The sequence below is a fragment of the Ornithodoros turicata genome, chromosome 6 (genome assembly GCF_037126465.1).
Source record: "Ornithodoros turicata isolate Travis chromosome 6, ASM3712646v1, whole genome shotgun sequence".
In the NCBI taxonomy this organism is placed as follows: domain Eukaryota; kingdom Metazoa; phylum Arthropoda; class Arachnida; order Ixodida; family Argasidae; genus Ornithodoros; species Ornithodoros turicata.
Window position 1 is genome coordinate 21,428,076 of NC_088206.1, and position 25,121 is coordinate 21,453,196.

Below are 25,121 nucleotides of genomic sequence, written 5' to 3' on the forward strand. Positions count from 1 at the left end.
TCTCAGGAGCATAGGATCGCGTTCTTCTGCATGTAGCTAGAGTGAATCTCTTTCATTTCTCTCATTTAGAAGAGAGTAGACGTTTACAGTAGAAACGAACGCTCTTTTTTTTTTTTTTTTTCAGTTTTTCAATCTCGGCCACCAGCTTGTTATTTTCAGTTTCTCCCCTTCGGTTGCTTTCGATGACGAAGAATAGGTGCCGCGGTATCAACAGCAAAAATATAGAAGGTCCTGTGCCACTACGTCTAAGGCAGTCCACTTTGAAAGAAATATGCGGCACTGGCATTTCCTTTCGCAGATAAGACATATATACTATATATTGCTTGAAAGATGAAAGTCACTGAAAAGGTTAGCCAGCTGTAGGATTGTCAGTCCAGGGCTCTACCAATTGAGTTAAGCTAACACGCCTTTTCCGCGACTTCCAGGGTCCTCCTAGCATCTCAGTCAAAACGAAGGGTGAGGTACCTAAGTTTAATTAAATTTCATGTATAAGTAACACTGCAGTGACGAATTCCTTGGATTATTAGGTTACAACCAAGGTAACGTTCGTGTTTCTTACTTAGTTGATTTCAAACATCCATCGAAAGTCAAGCACGCGCTGTAATATGCCATCTCTTTTCCGTATCTTACACGGAAATGCTTCGTGTAGCATCCCGTCAGGGACCTTGCTCGGATGTTAATGACAACAAGATCACAATGAAAGACCTAGCAAGCTATATTTTATCGCACATTAAATCCAGTGCATGGAGTATTCATTGATATCATTCAATTTGTATTTGTACCCCTGTATATTTTTGTATTTTCTCTTTGTAGCATTTTTCGTACTTTATACATGATCACTGCTGGTACGGTTGAATTTGGTTACGACAAACAAACTGGAAGACTAATTAATGGATGGAGGCATTGAAATGCACAACGTAGTATTAAACAAATGTACTTCTCCTATATATATGTCCTCCGGCTGACGGCCGTAGGACGTACGCAAATGACTATCACTGGAAGATCCCATGATGACACTCTCTGGATCTTCTCCGGACATCGCATCACGGACGAGGACGCGATGACACTTTGAGGACGTTCTGAGGATCGCGAGTGTTCTTGGGGTACTCTAGCTGCCACTGTGCAGAGTTTCTGGACCTCGCGAGTTGTTGAGAGCCAATTTTTTCCTTGCGGCGTCGTTTCTCGGTTCTTATAGATTTTCCTTTTTCTCTTCCTGAATTTATATGTGTTCACAGAAGGACCACCCACTCGAGAAGATCCAATAGTCTTGCTCGAACTAAGGCGGACGGTTCCCAAAATTGGATGCCCCATGCTATGAGAAGACATTTCCCGGAGTCCTACCGAAAAAGAAAGAAAAAAAAAAAACATCTCGATTTACGCTGGGTCAAAGTCAACGAAAAACGTGAATCTTACTGGCGACAGAAGGATCGAGAAAGCAGACTTCACCAGCTGGGCAGAGGTTTATGGAGCAGAATGAGATAGGACCGAACAACGTGCCAAAACTAATTTATTCCTCCAGTTTATTTCATTCGTCAAAGGAGCCCAAGTTGCGGCGCAAATGTTTCCGTTTTTTTTTTTTTTTTTTTTAGTGCTTCGCGTGGGAACAGGAAAGCTACAACAATTTGAGCGCAGTTACGACAACCTGCCTGGCAAAAATACTAACTCTGGAGGGCGTCCTCGCGATAGATTCTGCTCAATTCTAAATGTGACACTTGTTGGACGTTTTCTATGAGAGTTTTGAAAATACAACTGCAGACGGAGAACAATCACAACTGCGCTTACGATAAGCGGAAATATAAACACAAAATGTAAGAAGTGGTCTCATGAGCGCGAGACAATGCTGCTGTGATGTGATGTGATAGAAAAAGAAAAAAAAAATTGGGATTTAAGTCATGACAAAGTCTGACTGGCTATCCCAGACCACTTAGCCGCAGTTAGTCGAAATAAATGAAAAGAAGGGGGAAACCCAGTAGTTAGGGGTCGGGACCCCGAACTAGTGGGAACACTTGTCACAAACGAGGGACCAGAAAGTCTCACAAAATGTCAATCGGATGAGTTTCTTCGAGGAAACGCAGGAACGCTTTCAATGCCGCCGCTTGGTGATTGAATGGCTGAGGACCCAGGAGCTTTACAAGGTCAAATGGCCGGGCATCCAGGCGAGCCAGACTTATTTCTAGTGTCCTGCGACTGTCGGCATACTTGGAGCACCTGAGGAGGATGTGTTCTGTGTCCTCGACAACATCGCACTCACTGCAGTTTGGAAATGGGGACTTGGCCAGTTTGTAGAGCAACCGACCGCTGTACGGGACATGTAGCCGGAGCCTGTGCAGGAGACACGCTGCTTTCCGAGGAAACGACGGAGGTACCTGGAAGCGTAGCTCGGGGTCGACCCTGTACAACAGCGAAGATCGAGCAGATTCTATCAGCCAAGAAGTGTTGCACATTTGTTGTCTCAGTTCACGTATCTCTTTGAGTCCCCTGCTATGCCTGTGAAATGGGGTAGTGTCCTGTGGCTACCACGGGGAAACATCCCATGTCATCATCACTTCTTCATTTACTGTTGTTGTTGTTGTTGTTGCTATGCCGCAGTGCAATGCTGTTGTTGCTGAGATCAGACGGAAATCATGTCGGAAAGCGTATATGTCACTATACTGGAGAACTTATTACCTAAAATTCGTCAAGTAATTTATTAACGATTTCGATCTCTTCAGAGAAATGCGAGATAGCAAAATCGGCGTCGGTCATTATTTAAATTTATCCTCTTTTTTAAATACCCTGAAACGATCCCGTACTTTGAGATAGCAATCGCTAAATTTTGCTACGCAAGTGAGCCGAAACCGGAACGACGCACTTCTCAAGCGCAACTGAGGTCACCGTCGGAGGGCCACGTATTTCTTCGCGATGCAACTGATTGGAGTAGGCGGTGATTTGATTGCCAGATAGACGGCTTCCAGTACTCATAGATCAGCATTTCTTTAAGAATTCATTCAACATCGCATGATCGCATTTCCGTACAGCCCATCACATCACATCACCATCATAAAGCATCGCATCACAGCCCATCGTTCAACTTTCGAACCTATTACATCATAACCCAGCATTCAACTTTCGAACTTACGTCATAACCCATCATTCAACTTTGAAGTTCAGGACCTGTTACATCATCACCCATCATTCAACTTCAAAGTCCATCACATCACACCTCGTAGCCCTTCCTTCGACCTCACACCATTCCCCATGATGTGATGGTGAGTGAGGTCGGTGAAGGCCACCACGAATGAATTATCCGACCTATGCCAGCACCGTATATGTCGGAGATTTCTGGAGGGCGTCAAAAGAGCCCCAGGTGGTCGAAATTATCCACAATCTTACCCCGCGGCACGTGCAGCATGTCGCCACACAAAAGGCTGACACACTTAGAGTCACTATTTAGCAGTGATGGCCAGTAGTTAACTACATGTAGTTAAACTACTAGTTAAACTACCTGATTGCAGTTAAAAAGTAGTTATCAACTACTTGCAGAAATGTAGTGGCAACTACTAGTTAAACTACTACTTTAAGTAGTTAACTACAGTAGTTAGGTTACTGAAGGCGCCAACTACTTCCGATTTTGCCGCAAGCTTTACGGCACGATTGTGCTTCCGACTTTTACCTTGAGCTACTTGTTTGATGAGAACGGAGGTGCAGAGCAATTGTGTCGTGCATGTGTACTAAATCTTCACTTTTAATGCTTGTCTAGTGAAGCCTCATTTGATTTGTTGTGAAATAATTCTGCAACTTACCCAGTTTATCGCGTAGGCACAGAAAGAATCCCGCCGCAAGCTTTGTATTTGACGATCGTATAGCAATGGCTTGAGCCAAAGTTTATTATTGCTTGTGATTCATATTTAGGTGTCCAAGAACACTACAAGGGATTGGTGTTGGTGGACAACGTTAAGTAGTTATAGATGTAGTTAAACTACATTGCAGTAGTTAAAAAGGTAGTTTTAACTACTCCCCCGAAAAGTAGTTGAACTACTTGTTAAACTACTCAATCACAAAGTAGTTAGTAGTTATAGTTAAACTACTGTAGAAGAAGTTAGTGGCCATCACTGCTATTTAGTGACTCACACTATACGTGTAAATCTACTCCACTTACTTTACTTTTACCGTTTTCCGGCCCAGATAAGCAGGAGGTCATGTCGCTCGAGACGTGCGTATAGTTCCGGTTTCGCCTCATTTGCACATCAAAATTTCACGATTTATATCTCACAGTACGGGATCGTTTCAGGATTTTTAAAACGGACTGGGGTCGATTAAAATAATGATTGCCTACACTATTCCCGGAAACAATTAGTCGTCCAGTAGTTAGGCTACAGCGAGCGCATTCCCATAGGATGTCCGCCTGACCGAATAACCATCCTGGAGAAATGGCATCACTACCACCCTCGCATTTTTTTTAAAGAAAATCTGTAAATGATAAAAAGAACACCCCGTATCACCCACCCCGAGAATTATCAAAATATAAATTTATGCACACGGCTGTGCTTTTATTTCTCGCGGTTTGACGTGGTTCTTGTAAAAAAAATAATAATAATAACATGTATATCGAGTGGTTGTCGCGATAACCCGGCTGACTACGTCAGCAAGCAGATGGTGACGAGGTATCGCTGCCAGATTACTAAAAGGTTGTTTATTTCACGAGAGACATAAGGAAGGGAATCAGAATGCAACACGACTTTCCGATACACGACTGGTCACTCACCAAATACTTTCTTGACATCAAGAGGACCGTTCACGTGCCTGATTAAATCCGTTTGCTGCCTAAATTCACGATAAACACTAGTTTTTTTGGAACGCAGCGTTGACGAGAATGGATCGTTTGTCTGTTCGAATAGAAATATCTTAGAGGAGCATCTAAGAGGTGTCATTCAAGAAATGGGTACAACTTACTTCCAAAAATATTTATGGTAAGATATAAAATACTGACCTGAAAAAAGCATTTATAAGATACCAAGTTCCTCCCAAAAGTAGATGGATTAAATTGAGCAACGTACTTGACTTACGTATGCATGTCTGGAACCCACCAATGGGGCTTGGATGTCCCACTAGTACCCGAGAAACGTCATCATGACGTTGGTAGACAGACTGAAGCCGAAACAAATCGGAGGGGGAGGGCTGGGTTCCATACGGGAACTTGTTCGCTGATGCCTCCTATTGATAGAAAAGTAGGACCGAAGGTCGCGTCCCTTTTAGGGACCATCGCAATCCCCTCAAGACCGTGGATTTCCTGCTCGACCTTGTAGCTTCGAGCGTAGTTCAACTCTACCAAATTGGTGGCGCTGTCGAAAACTATGACGTCATTTGTTTACAAACAGGGAGAGGTATATTCCGTGTTCCACCGGCCTCTTGTCCTGTACCGCGCTCTTCTAGAGCTGACATCAGCTTTTCAATTTCGTTTCCGCTGCGTTTCTTTTATTGGTTAGGGCAATGGAACGGCACTTACGGAACTGGGAGTCGACATGCTTTTCAGTTCTGTAATTTTACATAAGCGGTGCTTTAGAGTTACCCAACGCGTATACAACACACAAGTAATTTGACTTGGGTGAAACTGTACATCTTCCAAGATTAAAAGGAAATAGTGCCTTGTCTGAAATTCTTAGTCCAGCAACTCTACAGGGTCGCAATCAGCCATCCTTTCAGGGTCGTGGCGACGGATGCAGATTCTGTCGGGTCACGACCTGCCCCCCCCCCCCCGCCGCCCACGAACGAGCCTGGGGCGCCTGCCCCTTTCACCCCATGGGGCCGGATAATTCGGGCTGTTGTGATGTCAATGACGACAACAACAACCCTATACACAGCATATCCTCGCTGTAACGAAATCGCTATTTCGTATTCTCGCCTTATTGGAAGTTTCACATGGTCCCGGCCGAAATCCATCCGTTTCGAACCGAATTCTTCGAAGACTTCCTTCGAATTCAGCCGACTTCGTTTAGTGCGACCCAGTGAAAAAGCCCGAACTGCGACACTTTTATTTATTTATTTATTTATTGGTCACAGGGCAGTTCATCGCAAAGGTTTGCTTGCTACCTCGCATGCCCGTTCCAATGGCTGCCGCCGTTTTCAACATTTCGACACGCTTTTATCGAATTGTCGCTTATATCGAATTATTTCTCCTCATTGACTTCATTATAACGATGTTTCGCTGTACATGAAGTGACGATGAATGAGGAAATTTGTCATCTAATTTATGGCTCACTCCTCCCTGGTACCACGCCAGTACGGGATATGAAATGGTGATGGGTGGTGTGTGAATTGTGACCCAATAATAATTGAACACTTATAGTAACGAAGCGCCCTCACAAAGGCTTTCTTCTCAGACACCGTGTCACCAAAAACGATTATGTCGACCGTGTCAACTCAAGTTGAAGGCTCTTTCCCTCCGTCTGCCGTCTTTCCAACCAGTGGCATCGCTAGGGTACGCGTCACCCGGTGCGGGAGCTCTTTGCGTCACCCCCCCCCCTCCCACCTCACCCCATTCCCCCATTGACGGATACCTTCCCGTACCAGGCGATTCGCGATAAATAAACATATTACACCACACTCAGAAAAAAATAGTAATAATAATGTGCCTCGCAGAAGGCTCCTCATGTTGTTTTTGACGTCATCGTGCCGCAGAGAACAGGAGGAAGCGGCAGTGTTGGTGCGGCGCGTCACCCCTTCCGTCGCTTCACCGGTGCGGACCGCACCCCCCGCACCCCCTAGTGACGCCACTGTTTCCAACGATCCTTGAGTTTTGCCGCATTTTAACCGGTACAGCTTTCACGAAGCACAATGATTCCAATCTTGCTGACTTTCTCTCTTTTTCTTTTTTCTGTTGCGGGCCATTGTATTCGTTTTCTGTCGTGAAATGATCGCGTGCAACGTGGGGACGTTAGAGTCATCCGATCAGTAGCGTGGCCAGAAAAACATTTCGGGAGTGGTTCTGCGGCAGCATTACGTGGAGGAGAGGATTTCATTTTCGTCTTCCCTCACCCAAATGAGCTACCTAAGGTATAACTTCAAGGGGGGAATGGAGTTGAAGCCCGAAAACACCCCCTCTGGTTACGCCACTGCATTCCATTTTTACGAAAATCTGCAAAAACTGTGCCGCGGCAAACGCGACGATTTCTGGACAGTATAGGAAAACACCCAAGGGATGCTTCCTTACAGACTCCAAGAAGAGTGGGCATGGGGTGGAGTAGAAGTATGAGAAGTTTGAATACAAATAAATATCGGTGCTTTATCGACGTTTTATATTGTATTTATCGATACGGGTCGAAAAACGCCATAACATATCTATATCTTATATACAGTAGATTAATCCGTATTGGACAAGATATTCATCAATACGATGTCAGTCCTTCCCTAGCTCGAAGTCCCCTCTTTGCCTCGATCTTCCAGCTTCCCCCTTTTCCTTCCCTACGCACGAGACCGTTATCGCCAACGCCAGCCAGCTGGCGCTGCGGTCTGACGACAGGATGACGGAGGCGTGCGCCTACTGCTGCGGTAGAAGCGCACTTTGCTTCTACGCTGCACTGACTGCACGTACGGACGCCCATCTCTTCCATTCCGAAAGGAGACATCGCCAGCAGCAACAGGCGTTCAATGTACGTCGCGTGTGACAGGTGCGAATTGGACGGCATTGCGTCGTGGTTCCCCGCTCGAACATGCTCATCACAGGTGAGAATGTGCCTGCTTGCCCTTCGGGCGGAGGATGATACGTTATATCGCGCGCCCGCTTATCGCGAAGGTGGCTGTGCTGTAAGGTATAATTAATATGTGCCCTCTTCAATGGTGCTCCTTGATTTTTTTCTTTTAAATTTTGTGTTAACGGCGCAACAGTGACTGGTGTCTATGGGGGTGGAGTAAACGACTTGTTTGGCCTGTGTGACGACTAGCGAAGAACACACGCTTTCATCTTTTTAACATCCCTCCATCCGTCGACACTTAGAAGTTCACGTAACATCCCAAGGACAAACCACTGCACAGAATGATTCTGTTATAACTCCTGATTTGTTGAAAACGCTGGGTGTACGCCTTTTTGTGAGAATTAGTATAACGGGGCGCAGAGAACATTAACGATGTCATCCGGGATAACGCTTGGCCAGAAGCGGGCTATGTGGTGAAGCTCTGTTTTCAGTGTGTCTCGCACCCGATTTGTTGAAGTGAATCTCACCCCGTGATTTCCACAAATCAGGAGCATGTTATGTAACTTGGTGAAGTTCCGTGTTAAGAGTGTGCAAAAGCAGAACTTCACCAGACTATACACGCTTCTTGCAAACCATCCTTCCGAATAATATCGTTCTCTTTCTCGATTTCTTGAAAACGGGGGTGAGGGGGGGGGGGGACATGTTCATTCGTACAAGCAGTCAAAGGCGTCCTGTTCTCCTCACGAGAACGGCATCATTCTGTGCACGTCCCGAATGCGCAACACCAAGAGATGGAAAATGAACAGCCAGCAAGGAGTAGGAGAAATAGGGAGGATGGTATGCGTCCTGGGCCGACTTCCGTCTGTCCCGCAGGAAACCGGAGTAAAATGAGATATCTTAAACGGGATTCGATCTCTCAGTCTTTAGCTTTGATGTCTCTATAGCAGTGAACGCACTTTCTGAAGCAGAGCTTCACCACATAACATCCTGAGGGCCAACCGCTGCACAGGGGCCCTATTCTAGTCAAAGTAATGGACCTCGATTACATTGTGTCACGCCTGTCACTGGTCATTACGTGAAGAAGGCGTGAAGAACAGAAATGATTGTCACGCGCCCTCCACCAATAGTCGAGCTCTTCATCCTGCAATCTTTATCACGAAGATTGCAGGATCAAGTGCTCGACTATTGGTGGAGGGCGCGTGGCATATTCACCTCCGTTCTTCAGGCCTTCTTTACGTAAGCGACCACCAGCTCGCGTGGCTGAGTGGTTAACGTGCCGGTCATGTCAGGTCGAGACTGGGAGGTACCCGGGTTCGAATCCCGGTGCCGGCTGGGTTTTTTCCTGAGTTTGCCCCAGACACTGTCAGACATATGTCGGTACAGTTCCCTTAGAAGTCGGCCCAAGGACGCACATTCCCCCAGAGCCTTGACGTTGCCCACCTCTGTGAGGCCGACAACGGCCAGTTCATTCAGAAGCACCACCACCATCTGTATTTAGAGTGTAAGAGAGTACGTGTTATGCGGCGAAGTTCTGTTTTAACAGGGTGCATGTCGTACCATTACCAACCTTGTCGCTGGTTGATAGCGGGACGACTTTTCTTTTCTTTTTGTTTTTCTTCTTCTTCATGATAAACTAGCACCGCAAACGAGGACAGACAGGGGATCATGATTAACAGCAGGTGATTTACTGCCCACACTCTTAGAAATGAGGGGGGGGGGGGGGGGTGATGGCAGGATAGGCTCGCCGTTGTTGGCCACACAGAAGTGGGCGTCGTCACGACTATAGCCAAAAAAAGAACAGGAAAACGCATAGCAAAACAAAACACAAAGGAAGGACGGACGGATGCGGTGAGGTGCACGAGTTCATCGGGGAGAGTACAGTCTTAGAAATGAACTTCACCGCATAGCACGCTCCTAGCCAACCATAATCTCGAATGATATTATTATCTTCCCTGATTTGTTGAAAACGGTAGGCGTACGCCTTATTTGTGACAATTATGAACCGCATAAGTGTCACAACAACAACTTTATTTTCGGCCTTGGAGAGTGGGGAGTTTCATCGCAACAGGCGATACTCTACCCCAGTGCTTGGTGGAATGGGGGGAATAAAATAACGTGCCCCTTTACAATAACGATCGAAGTCCGATGGTGTCCAGAAATGTCAGAAGACCTTTGAGCGCAGAGCGTTGCTGGGCTGGATTGGGATAAGTGTCACAAAAAAGGCGTACGCCTCCCGTTTTCAACAAATCAGGGAAGATAACGATATCATCCGAGTTCCGAGACGATGGTTGGCTAGGAGCATGCTATGCGGTGAAGTTCATTTTTAAGAGTGCAGTTCACCACTGTCCACTGTAATGCATTTTTTTCCCTTCTTTTAAAGTGCAAAGGCTATTCTTCCTCCTCCTCCTCCTCCTCCTCCTCCTCCTCCTCCTCCTCCTCCTTCATAAACATATACTCTTTGTTTGAGGATTTAGAAACGTTGAGCGTCGAAGATGTCCTTTTCAGCGTGTCGTGCTATAGCTGTGTCGTTTGCCCGTAAGCCGTGTGTGTACAAAGGAACAAGTACGTGAGATGAGAACACTTGAGAATGAAAAAGACTCGTAACGATCACACTTGTACGTATCTTGAGCACCTACTCAAAATACTGTATTTTAAATGTTTTTAGTACTATTTTATTATTTATTCAAGAAGTATTTGTACTGTATTTAACATACTTTTTGTTGAATTTGCTACTAATTTCTACTAATTCCTTTTCGTTTATCGGTTTGTCTCCATACTACGGTAATATGGTTCCATGACCCTTTCCTTCTTTTCAATGCACTGTCGAGAACACACTAAACAACAGATCTTCACCGCATAGCGTCCTGCGCGCCAACCATTGCCACGAAGGATAGGGTCAGTATCGCTTCTGGTTCAAAGAGAAAGGGGGACACAAAAAAGGCGTACACTCTTAAAAATGAACTTCACCGCATAGCACGCTCCTAGCCTACCATCATCTCGAATGATACCGTTATCTGCCCTGATTTGTTGAAAACGGGAGGCGTACGCCTTTTTTGTGACACTTATGCTGTTCATAATTGTCACAGAAAAGGCGTACGCCTCCCGTTGTCAACAAATCAGGGCAGATAACGATATCATTCGAGATGTTGGTTGGCTAGGAGCGTGCTATGCGGTGAAGTTCATTTTTAAGAGTGTAGTCGCGGAAGGACCGGAAGTCTTCGTGGCACCGAAAGTTGTGATGCTGCCTTGTTTATGTTTACACAAGAATGTTATGTATACTAAAATCGACACAAAAAGGTGTGTACGCCCCCTTTCTCTTTGAATCAGAAGTGACCCTAACCCTATCATTCGTGGCAATGGTTGGCTCACAGCGTGCTATGCGGAGAAGTTATGTTTATAGAATGAAGGACAATAACTTATCGGCTAGCTGCACTCTAAAAACAGGACTCCACCACATAGCACGGTGAAGGCCAACCATTGCACAGAATGATACCTTTATCACGCCCGATTTCTGGAAAGCGCGGGTGGGGGGTGATTGGCTAAGAGCGTGTTATGGGGTGAGGTTCTGGAGCTCTTTCATGAGCACCACCACCACATGTTTTTAGAGTGTACATATATGTTTGTTTGTTTGTTTGTTTGTTTGTTTGTTTGTTTGTTTGTTTGTTTGTTTGTTTGTTTGTTTGTTTGTTTGTTTGTTTGTTTGTTTGTTTGTTTGTTTGTTTGTTTGTTTGTTTGTTTGTTTGTTTGTTTGTTTGTTTGTTTGTTTGTTTGTTTGTTTGTTTGTTTGTTTGTTTGTTTGTTTGTTTGTTTGTTTGTTTGTTTGTTTGTTTGTTTGTTTGTTTGTTTGTTTGTTTGTTTGTTTGTTTGTTTGTTTGTTTGTTTGTTTGTTTGTTTGTTTGTTTGTTTGTTTGTTTGTTTGTTTGTTTGTTTGTTTGTTTGTTTGTTTGTTTGTTTGTTTGTTTTTCAAAGAGAGGTAGGCTGACAGACGGACGCTGTGAAAGCTCTTACAGCCACCCAATAATGTGTATGCATAAACTTTTTAAAAAAATTCCGATGGGATAGCTCCTGAATATCACTGTTAATTATCATGAATTTGACTAAATTCGACACGCTCTTCATATTGGCGCGGTAAAAAATTGACCTTCACTTGGCAAATTTCCGAGTTCAGTGCGCAAATATTTACATAATTAAACTTACGTTACATGACATCAGGAGGTGGCAAAAACCTAGTAAGAACAAATGCTGTTGACCGCATTATTCTAGGTGGTGTAGTTTTTTTTTTTAATGATAATTCAATGACACGTTTTCTGGGACACCCTGTATGCGATATACGATGGGGCGTACCCCCCCCCCCCTCCGCACTTAAAATATGTTAATCAGTTTCGCGAAAAGTTTGAATCAAGTGGTTTGAATACATGGTGGCTGTCGCAATGCAGCTATTCTATACAGGGTGTCCCAGAAAATGTGTAATTGAATTATAATAAAAAAACTACGCCACCTAGAATCATGCGGTCAACGGCATTTGTTCTTATTAGGTTTTTGCCACCTTGTAAAGTTAATGTCATGTACCCCAAGTTTAATTATGCAAATATTTGCGAACTGAACTCAGAAATTTGCAAAGGGAAGGTCACTTTTTTACCCCACCAATATGAAGAGCGTGCCGAATTCACTCAAATTCATGATAATTGGCAGTGATATTCACGAGCTATCCCATCGGAAAAAATAGCCGAATATCATGCTTTTCGGAGCACCGGACCATAACGCGCGATGTCTTTCTGAGCGCAATCGCTCGCAGTCCGACGAAAGGAGGTTCCGAAGCCAGCCCACAGAAAAAGTAACATTTCCTAAAATTGGGAGAGGGAAAGCATTATCCCAGCGAAAGTCGGACGTCATAAGCCATGCCTACGTTATCTCTTTCTGCGATGCCGGGGTGGGCTGGGTTTCCAACCTCCTTTCGTCGGACTGACACAGATTGCGCTAAAAAATTCATCGTGCGCTATTCTGTGCGACCTCCGTAGTGCATGATGTTCGGCTATTTTTTCCGATGGGATAGCTCCTGAATATCCCTGTCAATTATCATTAATTTGAGTAAATTAGACACGCTCTTCACATTGGTGGGGTAAAAAAGTGACCTTTACTAGGCAAATTTCCGACTTAAGCTCGCAAAAATTTACATAATTAAACTTAGGTCACACGACATTCACATGAGGAGGTGGCGAAAACCCAGTAACAACAAATACCGTTGACCGCATGACTCTAGGTGGTGTAGTTTTTTTATTATAATTCAATAACACGTTTTCTGGGACACCCTGTATAGTGATAATATATTTGCGTTTGTAACTATACCTGCTGTTCTAGAGTTAATCGTTCCGCGCAGGTCATGGCGAATTACTGAAGACGGTAGTGCTTATGTGCGACAGCGCTGTCGATATGCCATGAATCTGAGGCGACTTTCAAGGTACACGTCTTGACGGAATGAAAAACTAATTGTATCGAGGGCTTTGATATGTGTGTTGAAGGAGGGTGCTTAAACGGGCGGTCGCATCCGTTCCAACCGATTTAGAAACTATAGTGTTATTTTATTCCTCGTAGACCACTGACCGAGTTATTGAAAACCCCACGCGGAATAGTGGTGCAGTTTGACTGTTATGCGATGGAATACATGACAAGAGAAGACGCCGTATGTTGAGAGCATGCTGGAGTCCCCTCTTTGAAAAAAACGATAAAACGTCACTCCCTAAGAACCAATGAGGGCGCGACCTTGATAAAAGGAATGCCGTAGCTGTGCAGGCGTGTGGACGGCGCCTTTCTCCTCTAAGCGTTGCCCTCTCACTCCTCCGCGTAGGGAATGACGTCACGCCGCCGGAGCCTCCCGAGCTGCGGAAGCAGCGCTGGTCTTTAAAATTGGTTTATTTAATAACTAAGCACTTTTCGGCATATTATAATAAAAATATTAATAGTCATTAAATAACATATTCATTATTAAATACTATATTAATTTTCATGTTGGTTAATATAAAATATTAGTCAAGTAGATTGCAGATTGTGTGAACATAGTGGTAGATGGCTTTCATAGATTGGTTTCCGGACGCGACCGTCGTCGTGATCAAGCGTGCAAGTTTAACTGCACCATCGGAGCAAAACCTCACCGCATAAGACACTCCTATAGCCAACAATCCTTCCTAATTATATTCTCTCTCCTCGTTTGTTGAAAACGAGAGGTATATACGCCTCTTTGTGACTTTTTGCACAATATGTTCATGGTTACCAGCTCCCGTGGCTATATACATACGATGATGACATTCCACGCTGAGACTGGGAGGTGACCCGGGTTCGGGCTCCGGCTGTACTCTCTTTCCTCTGGGTTTTCCTCAGACGGGGGCTTTAAGACAAATGTTTCCTGCGAAGTCGGCCTAGGACGCACGATCCCCCGTGCCTGAGCGTGGCTGACTACGGCAAGCAGTTCCATCACCACTACCAGAAAGGCTGGCGCCCAAATGAACTTCACCACATAGCACGCTCCTAGCCAACCGTCATCCCGAATGACAACGTTCTCGCCCCTGATTTGTTGAAAACTGCTATGTGGTGAAGTTCATTTTTCACTGTAATCATCCGGAGACTATCGCACATATCCTGACAGAATGCCGCGCATACCATACTATGCGGGAAACCCACCCTCCCCACGCCAGGCCTGGCATATTGACAAGACGTCCTCTTCCCCGAAGGTTCTTATGCAGAACGACTTTCAAAAACTCGCGGCCTCGTGCGTTTTCTTCAAGAAACGGGCCTCGCGGAAAAACCACTCTATAGCGCACCTCTCATCTACAGTGCATCTCCGTCCCAGCAGTATCGGTCATCCTCTCTCCCCCCCCCCCTTTTTTTTTTCTATAGTCGTGATGCCCACTTGAGTGGGGCCAGCAACGGCAAGCTAGTTCGACACCCCCCTCACTTTTAAGAGTGTGCACTTCTATCCTCAAATCACGAGTGATAAAGGTTTAATAAAGGTTGTGGTGGTTCATCTTGAGCTTGTAATACAAGGTGTGTTTTTTTACGCTATTTGTATAACGAAATTCGGCGACGGATATTTCACGGCACGCGCTCGTTTCAGACCATAGAAATCTTACGGAGAGAGGCTAGAAGGAAAGCTGGGGAGGAGGATCGGAGGAGAGCAAAGCACTTGAACGGGGCTCTTCCCTCTCTCAATGTATGCGCTCGGAGGCAGTCATATTGAATCAGCCGAGGAAACGTCGTGTATTTCCAGCCCGTGAAAGCAGCCACAGTTCCAAAAACTGTTGCAACACTAGCTCGTTTGCTCCTCTGCTTCCGTCGGCTACATATTTTGTCAGTCTCCGCCCCTATCCAGGCTTGTTGTCAAGGCTGGTTGAGGCAGCGGCGGAGACGGCGTCCCCATGCGGCGTCCGTGTCGTGTCTGTGTGTGTGTTTTCATATATCTTACGGTTTCATGGGTTCTGGCTGTGTGTTACTGTTCCAAAAACATTTTTGGCGTTATGTTTGCTGTATGCTTACTGGATTCCTTTGTTTGCATGCGCCGCGGCCACAGTAGCTGATTCAATATGGCGCTCCCCTCGACCGTATGTCCCAGTTTCGGAGGTTTCGTTCTAGCATACTCCTTAAGATTTCTATGTTTCAGACAGAATTACTTTCAACAGGATTGTGTCCCATTCGTCTGCTATCTCACTTTTGTCCGAAATTTCCTAATTAAAGAGTTAATTAATGAGTGTTAGGTAATTAGTCACCTTGTAGTTACATACTCTCATTGAGGGGATGTCCGCCTGACCTTATTAATCAACTGCAAAAGCGACATCTATACTTCTCTCGTAGCTTTTTATTTAATAAATCTGTAATAGGATATAAAAAATAATCCTAAATAAATAAAATAAAATAAAAGTAAATACCCTCGATGTTCCATTCATATTACACCGATACAAAGCAGCGACTTTACAACGGTAACCGATTGCACCGGGTTCAGTATGACTATTGTATGATCCGCCAAGTGAGAGCACCTGGAAAAATAATGCAGTCGTGGAAAAAGCGACACACAAGGTAAATCAATCCTCAAAGTAGAGAACTTAGGGGGGAGATATGCTTATAGAAAGAAAACAAAAGAGGAAAGGTCAGCCAGGCTGATGGCGCGGCTTGCCATTCTAATAAAAATAAATAAATAAACGCGAGACAAACATAAAAAAGCAGCACAGGCACGACATAGCACGAGAATGAAGTGTCGTGTTTATCGGTGCTTGATAGAAGCAACGGTGCTGGTGATGAGGTAAAGGATCGCGGGAGTAGTCCGTCTACGTTTAAAGGGGTGCTTAGGCGTGTTGCTACTAGCAAACTGAAAGACGCCATTTCCTTGACACCAACACAAAAGGAACATAATTCCTTTGCGTTGTGCTTTTTCTATGTTTTTTTTTTTTTTTTTGCTTTTACGCTTAATTTACGCTTTCCGTCTCCCTTTCCTTCTCAAGAAGAGCGACAATGCGGAGAGGCCTCAGATTGGTCTCCTCAAACGATCTCCCGTTATGATTGGAGAGGAAGAGGAAGAACGTGAATTGCGGTTTCTTTCGCTCAGTCCACGGATGACTTCTGTTCCTTTTGTGTTGATGTTAAGGTAACGGCACCTTTCATTCCGCGAGGAGACCACTTTAATGGCCTTTTAAGAAATGTCGCTCACCAGCAACTTGGACCGGTGCGACAAGATGCAAGTAACTGGCGCCATATAAGTGCATGCTAGACGCGATGGGGATGTTTACGAATATGACAACCTATATAGTCATCTGTGGAAGAGCTATGCAACTGACTTCGGTGGATGGAGCCCGTCTAGAGGTGTCTCCGTGGGTTTGAACATTTTCATCGTGATTGAACAAGGTGCTTAATTAAGACGAAATGACGGAAACATTTCTTATAGGTCAACCTTCAAATAACTTCACTCCAAATTTTGCGCCCCCCTCCCCTCCCCGGTATTCTTGCTTCCCGAAAGTTTTTTTTTTTTTTTTTTTGCGCCCTTTTAAGTGGGCTCAGGAAGGGCTGTTGTCCTCCCCAACCCCAACATACCCCACCCGTAGACGCCGGCCCTGACTGCACTGATACCTGAGGAGACAGCCTTTTTCGGACAACGATGCAAAATGTAAAGTGTATTTCTTTTAAAAATCAATCAATCATATTGTCATCAAGTAGGAGATCTAAAAAGGCGTACGCTGTCATCACCACATAACGACATCGTCATGAACGATGATTTGATAGGAGTGCACTCTTAAAAATTAGTTTCACCACATAGCACGCTCCTAGCCAACCATCATCACGAATGACAACGTTCTCGCCCCCGATTTGTTAAAAACGAGAGGCGGAGCCTATTTTGTGTCATTATGTACGGCACAAAATAGGCACAAAATGGTTCCATTTTCGCAGTGTAGCGATCATCAATCACCCTCGTCGATCACTCTGCATGTACTTGTAGAAGTATTACTCGTAAAAGAGGTCTGATAAAGAAAACAGCTCATTGTGTTGCTATTGATTTCGGTGTATTTTACCATCACATGGTGTACGGCTCAATTTGTACGCACTATTGCCCCGCACAGGAAATCCGGTGTTTTGTCAACCCTAAATGGTCTCCGTATTGATTTATGTTCCCTGTGCCTCATCGAGGACCAATCAAAATGATCGGATCTCCGTGCCACTCGCAGAAACAGTTCTTGGTGGCCCGTTTTGTGTACGTCAATCCAGGTTTCTCGAAAAATCGATAATTTTCTGTTGGAGGCTGCTGGGAGAGGACACGCTGCAAAGGAAAACTGATAATAATTTTGCACGCAGTTCAGTTCGCATATACTTCGGTATTATGGGAGAATTGTGGCTTCGGCAAAGCTGAGACAAAAGTTTGAGTGGCTCTCCATCTACTCCGCGCAGAAATACAACGACGCAAAAGAAAGGCAATATTGGTGTTTTACGTGCGCTACCATCGATTTACCTTAACAAAGTATCACCTGCAGGCAGACTTGTACGTATCTTGAGTACGCACTCAAAATACAGTATTTAAATATTGAAAGTATTTTAAATATATTTTTTCAGTATTTGGAACTCAGTACTCAAAATACTTTCCTTCCTCGTCAAGCCGTATCTAGCATACTTCCCCGCCGTGTCCAGATTTTCAGCTCACTGAAACTTAACCCCCATTCTGTTTTCCTTTTTTGGGGGGGAATGGGCGCATCTGTCATTTATCCTCCTGTACAATAGGCTGGTCCCACGCTTGGCCTTGCTTTTCAATAGCCCGACCCCTTCGTCAGAAAACGGTTCCTATTCATATCGCCAGGTGAATCCCCAGGGGATTAGGTACAGGAGAATCCCGGCATTTATTTCCTTGGTCACCAAAGCAATAAACATGCACCAGAGGTTGAAAGACCCGAGCTGACATACAGGAGTGATTACGAAGTTTTGGGTCTGAACATATCACCAAAGTTTACTTGAGTTCACCAAAGTTCACCAAACATTACTTGACACCAAGACCGTGCAAATAGGCTAATAGCAGATACGCTTGAAGTTTGTTCCTTACACTTGGACGGCTACGTTCAGAATATACGCGTTTCATTTACTGCTAATACTAAAGTACTTTAAAGGGTATCTTAAATACTTCTTAGAGTATTTAGTACTCTACTCAAATTACTTTCAGAGAGTTTTTTTTACTCTATTTTCAACACTTTTTACGCGGAGTATTTAGTATCTTATTTTAAATACTTTTGCGCAGTATTTTGTACATGTCTGCCTGCAGGCTAGGGATTGAATGATATCGATTGTCTGCATCGACATTAGGCAGTTTTCGTAGACGGGCACTATTCTGTTATGAGGGAGCTCTTTCTCTCTCCTTTTCTTTTCTTTCTCCTCCTTCTTTGGGCAGGTTGGAGTAAGAGAGCCAACTGTGTGCAGGGTCAAAATATGAAAAAGAAAGAAGAGGCGTGTATTGTTTACAGTACGGTTCGTGGGAAGTTTTTTCAGACAGACGAGTCGCACGAGGAAAGCAGATGTACCACATGTTCGAGTTACTCAACCCAAGGTTGCCACCCTGACATCATTTCTCTTCCGAGAATGGTGTTGTATAGGGGAACAGCACCTCCTCCACAATGTCATGTGTTTTACGTCGCGCGACAACAATGATCATGAGCGGTCGGTCTGCGGATTAATTTATCCCACACGAGGGTCCTTTAGCGTGCATCCAAGTCTCAGCACATGAACACCGCGAGTCCAACTTGTACCCTGCCACCAAGTTGCTGCCCTGCCACCCAATGGTCAGTAGATGGGCGCGTTTACCAGCTGGTCCACAGAGACGAAACTATACACAAATCCTTTGGCCAGGCGACAACAGGGATATGTACCAACCACTGTACCAAGGGATATGTACCAACCGGCCCCATACACTATGTGTATACACAAATCTTTGAAATATCGTCGAAGGAGACAGAGAGCGGCGGGAGTCGAACCGTGTTGCGTTTCAGCCTCAGAACTTTCCATCGTGTGCACATATCTGCTCGCGATAGGTGCAAAACGGGGGCGACAGTATAGGAAAGAAGGAAAGTGCGTTCTTAGTGACGTGAAAACCTGTAGAAGCTCAAGTGATTGATTGATTGACTGAGCTCAAGTGCAGCTTTGAACGTTCTACGTATTTGTAAGATTGTCCATACTATACGAATGCGGCTTTGCTACGGTGGGTTTGATGCAGTTTTATTGCCGAGCCGATATTACCTTTTCTTCGTACACTCACACAACGGCTTAATAATTTTAACCCGCTTGCTCCGTGTGTATGCCAGAGTGAATTCTGTAACGCAATATGCATTCTACAAAAAGGGTCCAAGTCGGACAAAATGCCCTTGTTTCGGCCCCTCTCTCCACTTCCCCCATCGGAGCAGGTGATGAATGATGTCATGGAGTATCACGCGGTACGTTTGCTTTGGCCTTTTTCTCAACATGCCCTTCCAGCGGCGTGATGTGTCAAAGGGGTTACGCTTACTTCAGTGTCTCACCGGTTGTCTTGCACGTGGCGCGATGGTGTAGCCTCATCAGTCATTACCCCGGTCCGGTGGTTACCGTGGTTAGGGACTGCACATCTGCATACCATCATCATCTTTCCCCCTCTTCCTGGTGTACCGGGTCGCCACTCATGAACACACACACACACACTCTTAAAAATGAACTTCAACGCATAGCACGTATGCTGTTCATAATTGTCACAAGAAAGGCGTACACCTCCCGTTTTCAGGTCAGATAACGATATCATTCGAGATGATGGTTGGCTAGGAGGGTGCTATGCGGTGAAATTCACTTCTATAAGAATGTACGCCCCGCGCTGTCGGAACGGCCGTAACTTCAGCGGTATCAGGCTCCTAACCAACTATCATCTCGCATGACATCGTTAGAAACGGGAGGCGTACGCCTTTGTTTTTCTGGCAATTATGTATTGCATAAGTGGTACAAAACAAAGGCGTACGCTTCCCGTTTTCAACAAATCATGGGAGAGAACGATGCCATTCGAGACTATGGTTCGCTCTTAGAAATGAACTTAACTGCGGTAACTTCACCGCATAGCCCGCTCCTATAGCCAACCATCCGAATCATATCGTTATCTGCCTTGATTTGTTTAAAACGGGAGACGTACGCCTTTTTTGTGCCAATTATGAACAGCATATACGTCACACACACACAAAAAAAAAGGCGTACGCCTCCCGTTTTTAACAAATCAGGGCAGATAATGATATCATTCGAGGTGATGGTACGCTATGAGCGTGGCATGCGGTGAAGTTCATTTTTAAGAGTGTTGGTTATAGGAGCCTGCTACCGGTGACGTTATGGCCGTTCCCCGTCTGACTAGTGTATATTAGTAACCAGACATAATATTGTAATAGTGATGAGTAGAGAAAGGATTTTTAGGCAGTAACAGGTAGCGCTCATCGTCGCATAAATCGTTCTAGGCCAACTAACCTTCAGAATCGTATCGCTTTATCTTCGGATTGGAAGGAAAGTTGATACATAAAAAGGTGTGCGCACCCTTTCTCATCTTATCGGAAGGCAGAGCGATATCATCCGCGATGATGATTCGCATATTGCGTGGCGGTCAAGAGCGCCCCCTGTTAGTGCTTAACCTTTTCGGCCCTGGAATTATTTATTTGGTCCGGATTTTTTAAAATGCACTTTTTGTTACTGTTGGAAGAAGCCGACAACCGACACCCCTTTTAAGGAGCATGCGCTCACGCACACATTCGTTCCTTTTTCATTAAACCTGCTTCGTTCATCCTGAACAGTCGTCAGTCAGTCAGTCTCCAATTGCAACAGGTTATGACAGGGAGTTTTCTGAGAAGAGCTACAAGGAGAAGTGAGAAGTTATCACTGTAGCGAACGGACAACAAGTCTTGGCTCAAGGTGCGGGAGACTGCGTACTGTACTGCAGAATTAATGATTCACTGATTCAGAAAGTACGAGTACATTGTTCTCTACGTTCCGTCATTGGAGAGCAACCTACTTTCGGTCAACAAGATAACTCAGCAGGGGCACGTTGTGACCTTTCGAGAGGACCACTGCGTCGTTACAAGAGAGGACCGCGTACTCGCTAGAGGTGAGGCTCACAAAGACCTTTATAAGCTTGTGATAGCCGATCCGGGAGCAGCCCGCGCTACGAGAGGTTCGAGTCATCACAGCCACCATGACTGCATTCACGTGTGGCATCACCGCCTCGGACACCGCAACCAAGCGGCAGTACAGAGGCTACAAAAGGAAAGCTTAGCGGATGGAATTGTAGTGAAGCAGTGCAAGGAACTGCTACAGTGTGCCAGCTGCATAAAAGGAAAGATGAAGCGTGCATCATTTCCTCAACATACTTCGTCGAGGTCAGAACATCCCCTAGACTTAGTTCATACGGACGTCTGCGAACCAATGTCTGTGATGACACCAAGCAAGAGCAAGTGTTTCATCACCTTCACAGACGACTTCACTAGGTACTCCTTGGTATACTTGCTCAGGTCTAAGGATGAAGTTCCTGCGAAGGTGGAGGAGTACCTGGCGTACGTTTCTCACAAATTTGGTGGATATCCAAAGATCCTGCGTGCTGACAACGGTGCGGAGTACACTGGGGGACGGACACGGGGAATTCTCCGGCAGACCGGTATCGTACTTCAGTCATCAGTGCCATACAGTCCGCAACAGAATGGCGTCGCAGAAAGAAAGAACCGCACGCTCTGCGAAAGTGCTAGAAGTATGCTCTTCGGGGCGGCTTTGCCGAAGACGTACTGGGGTGAAGCTGTTTTCACGGCATGCTACCTTCAGAAGGGTCCCAGGTAGAGCAGTAGACAGGACGCCATATGAGTTATGGTATGGTAGGAAGCCAAGCCTGGGTCATTTGAGGATCTTTGGGAGAAGGGCTTTCGCGCACGTCCCAAAGGAGCACCGCGACAAGTGGGATGCCCATGCTACTGAAGGAACACTGGACGGCTACAGTGATACACAGAAGGAATACAGGATACTGGTAGCCGGCACATATAAGTCTCCAATTACAACAGTTACTACTGTGCACCCATATATAGTTTGCTTACATAAAAAAAAAATATTCAGTTCGTAGTTATTTCGTAAAATGGCCACGTGTCGTCAAAACAGGACACCAGGGCTCAATGGTTGTTGACTGCGGAGTCATATGGGAGACTAAGGCTGCCAGTCTTGTGAATTGTAGGACTGACTGAACGTGCGTTTAATGACGATAGTATTCGAATACAAGCAGCATGAACATACTATAGTCGAAACCGTCTTCACGTGATACATATTTGAGAATACTGGTACGAAATCAAATTACTTCGTAGGGTTTACTTGATTGCGTCGTTTTCGTAGGGTTTACCTATTGAACGATTAGGATTTCTGTCGACGCTTTCTATGCTGCACTTATATACTCGCGACAACTGGTCAATATGGGTCTTGCTAGCATTTGTCAGGCTTGCTCCACCGACGTTGTGTAACGTATTCTCCCCAGAACAGACAGCAGGGTGCTGTGGTTTATCCAGGATCGCAAGCATGGTGGTCTTGCAAAAAAATTGGACCAATTTATTCCATGAGCAACACGCTTTTTGGTATGCAGTCCGAAAATAAATCCATCGATATGGTGACACTGGCGCACATTTCTTCTCATTATCACGGTGGTTCACTACGAGTGCCCTCGTACACTTCTGTGCTCTTTTCGGTGCCTTCGCTGCTTTATCTTTGCTCGATCCTCGCCTCGCCTCGCCCCGACCTAATCCAGCAATAAGGCATGTCCGTACCCCTCCCCCTCATGTACGTCCTTCGAGAAAGAGCCCTCCTCCCTTCAGAGTGATGGTCTGGAAGGCAACTATTCCAAAAAAAATGAGAAAATACCAAAATAAAGAAGATGATCGCAAGTTATGCGACAAGTGCTGCATGAACCATCGACATACGCGCCCTATATGCACAATCACTGAGCCCTGATGGTGTCAAAATCGCCCAAGCGGTTAACACACCGGAATACAAAATGTAAGCGCGCACCGATCAGTTTCTCAATGCAGTGATGTTTCATAGGTCTCACTTTATGTCACAGAAAAAGATCAATGTCGCTACCCTGTGGGGAAAGTCGCAATAAAATGACAAAGTTCACCCCTTCCGCGTTCATAACCACGGTCCTGCTCCGCCATGTTTAACGCTTCGTCTTCGTCTCGGCACGTGACTAACGAAAGAAAATTGATGCTGTCGACGCGTGGGATGCCCAACATACAGTTCTATGTCTGTTCCAGTGGTTTCGGTTCTGTTTCCGAGCTGCACGAGCACTTTTTCTGACCTGTCCGATTTTGACGACGCCAGGGTCGAAAGGGTTACAAATGCGCTCTCTATAGTGATGAGACCGGTCAGCCTCGATCCATAGCTGTACTGTTCTAACTCAATGTACTGGGGATTATAGAAACATTTCTAAGGCCCCAGGTACACTCCATAGTAGGGAAAATGGATAGAAAACATTTCCGACAAGTTTAATCTAAAGATGTGTAAGCTTCGCAACCGTCGTACGCGCAACTCGTGCGTATAAAAAGAAATACGAAGCTTCGTTATCTTCGTAGGGCACTTATGCCCAAGGCCCGCTCTGGCTGAGGGACGCAGGGTCGAGACACTTCACACTTCGAGCTTCGAGAACAGACTCCTTTATTTCACACTACGAAATCGGAGCATTGGATTACGTGAGTTACAATATGCTGCGTTAGGCACGTACAGACCACCCTGCCGGGGAAGCGTACCCTGGCCCGTGGTATCCCCTTGCAAGTTATGACCAACGTGTCAATGAGGGCAAACACACGCACTTGTCGTGTCTATGTCTGGCGTGTCAGAGTACAGCTCACAGATGCATAGGTTGTATGACTAGTAAAGACGCACAAATGCAGCCACGCTCCATACTGAAACAAAACGGGCCTTTGTTGTGTCATTTTTCCGTGTGTTCGTGCTCAGGCATTTTCAGTGAAGATTGTATGAGTTATGTAATACTAAAATAATAATAATAAAACTGTAACACTATGTAATACTAAAATATTGTAAATAAGAGAGACGAAGATTCGTCTCGTAAATGCCGCGACAGTTCGAATGTATTGATCAGCTTTCGCGACGTTCAGTAATCTCATAGTTGTTACATCGGCGCTGGAAAACAGAGACAGGTGGTAGTAGGTGCCTTTGACGTTTAACACAAGTTCCCGGAAGCCCGCGAAACGGCACAAACGCACGTACATGGGTGAGGGCTGGAAGATTGTAGTTGTACAACCTTATGCCGCGGACGACCGAGCGCGCGCGAAATGAGAATTATACGATACTTTTGCGTATTTCCAGAGGCATCAGTTCCTGCACTCAATTGATATATAGCATGCCGTGCTGCGAATCGAATCGCATATTTGGTCACGGTGCCAATAAGTTTATGAAACCTGAAAAATTTGATCACGAAACCCTTCTACATTGACACAAAATCTAGCTATTTTGCTCTACAACATTTTAGCCTTTTTTCGCAAAACTGACCTCCAAAGTGATTTTTCTTGACTCAAATTCGCAAGAGACGGGGACCGCCGCTCGGTTTTATTCGCTCATAAATTAAGAGACGCGTCCGAGCGTTATAAAACAGTGATTACCTCGTTCCCTCTGACTGGAAAAGGTTTCCTGGAACGCATGAGGCCGCGTATACTAGCGTACTACCCCTAACACAGACTGTGCTCATCTTCAGAATTTGACGAGCACTTTCGAGCAAAAACAATAGTTTCGCGCACACAAAAGAATAACGAAACGCGACGGTTGAGTTATACGGGAAAGCGAATAGATGGTTTCTCTAGTGCTCCCAACCTGTGCACTTACATGATTGATGGGAATGCGCCGACACAATGAGGTGTCCCACGGTGTTCTCTCTTTAGTTAACTTCGGCCTGTGACAATGCGT

The 25,121-nt window shown here is 45.3% G+C and overlaps 1 protein-coding gene across 1 annotated transcript in view; it reads left to right on the plus strand.

Annotated features, from left to right (window-relative positions):
• The first annotated feature begins 7,495 nt into the window (after positions 1–7,495).
• Positions 7,496–25,121, plus strand: part of LOC135396407 (beta-1,3-galactosyltransferase 5-like) — a 74,640-nt gene continuing 57,014 nt past the window's right edge. The window contains exon 1 of the mRNA XM_064627366.1: positions 7,496–7,701. The gene's annotated coding sequence lies outside the window, so the exon portion shown is untranslated. The remainder of the gene's footprint in view (positions 7,702–25,121) is intronic.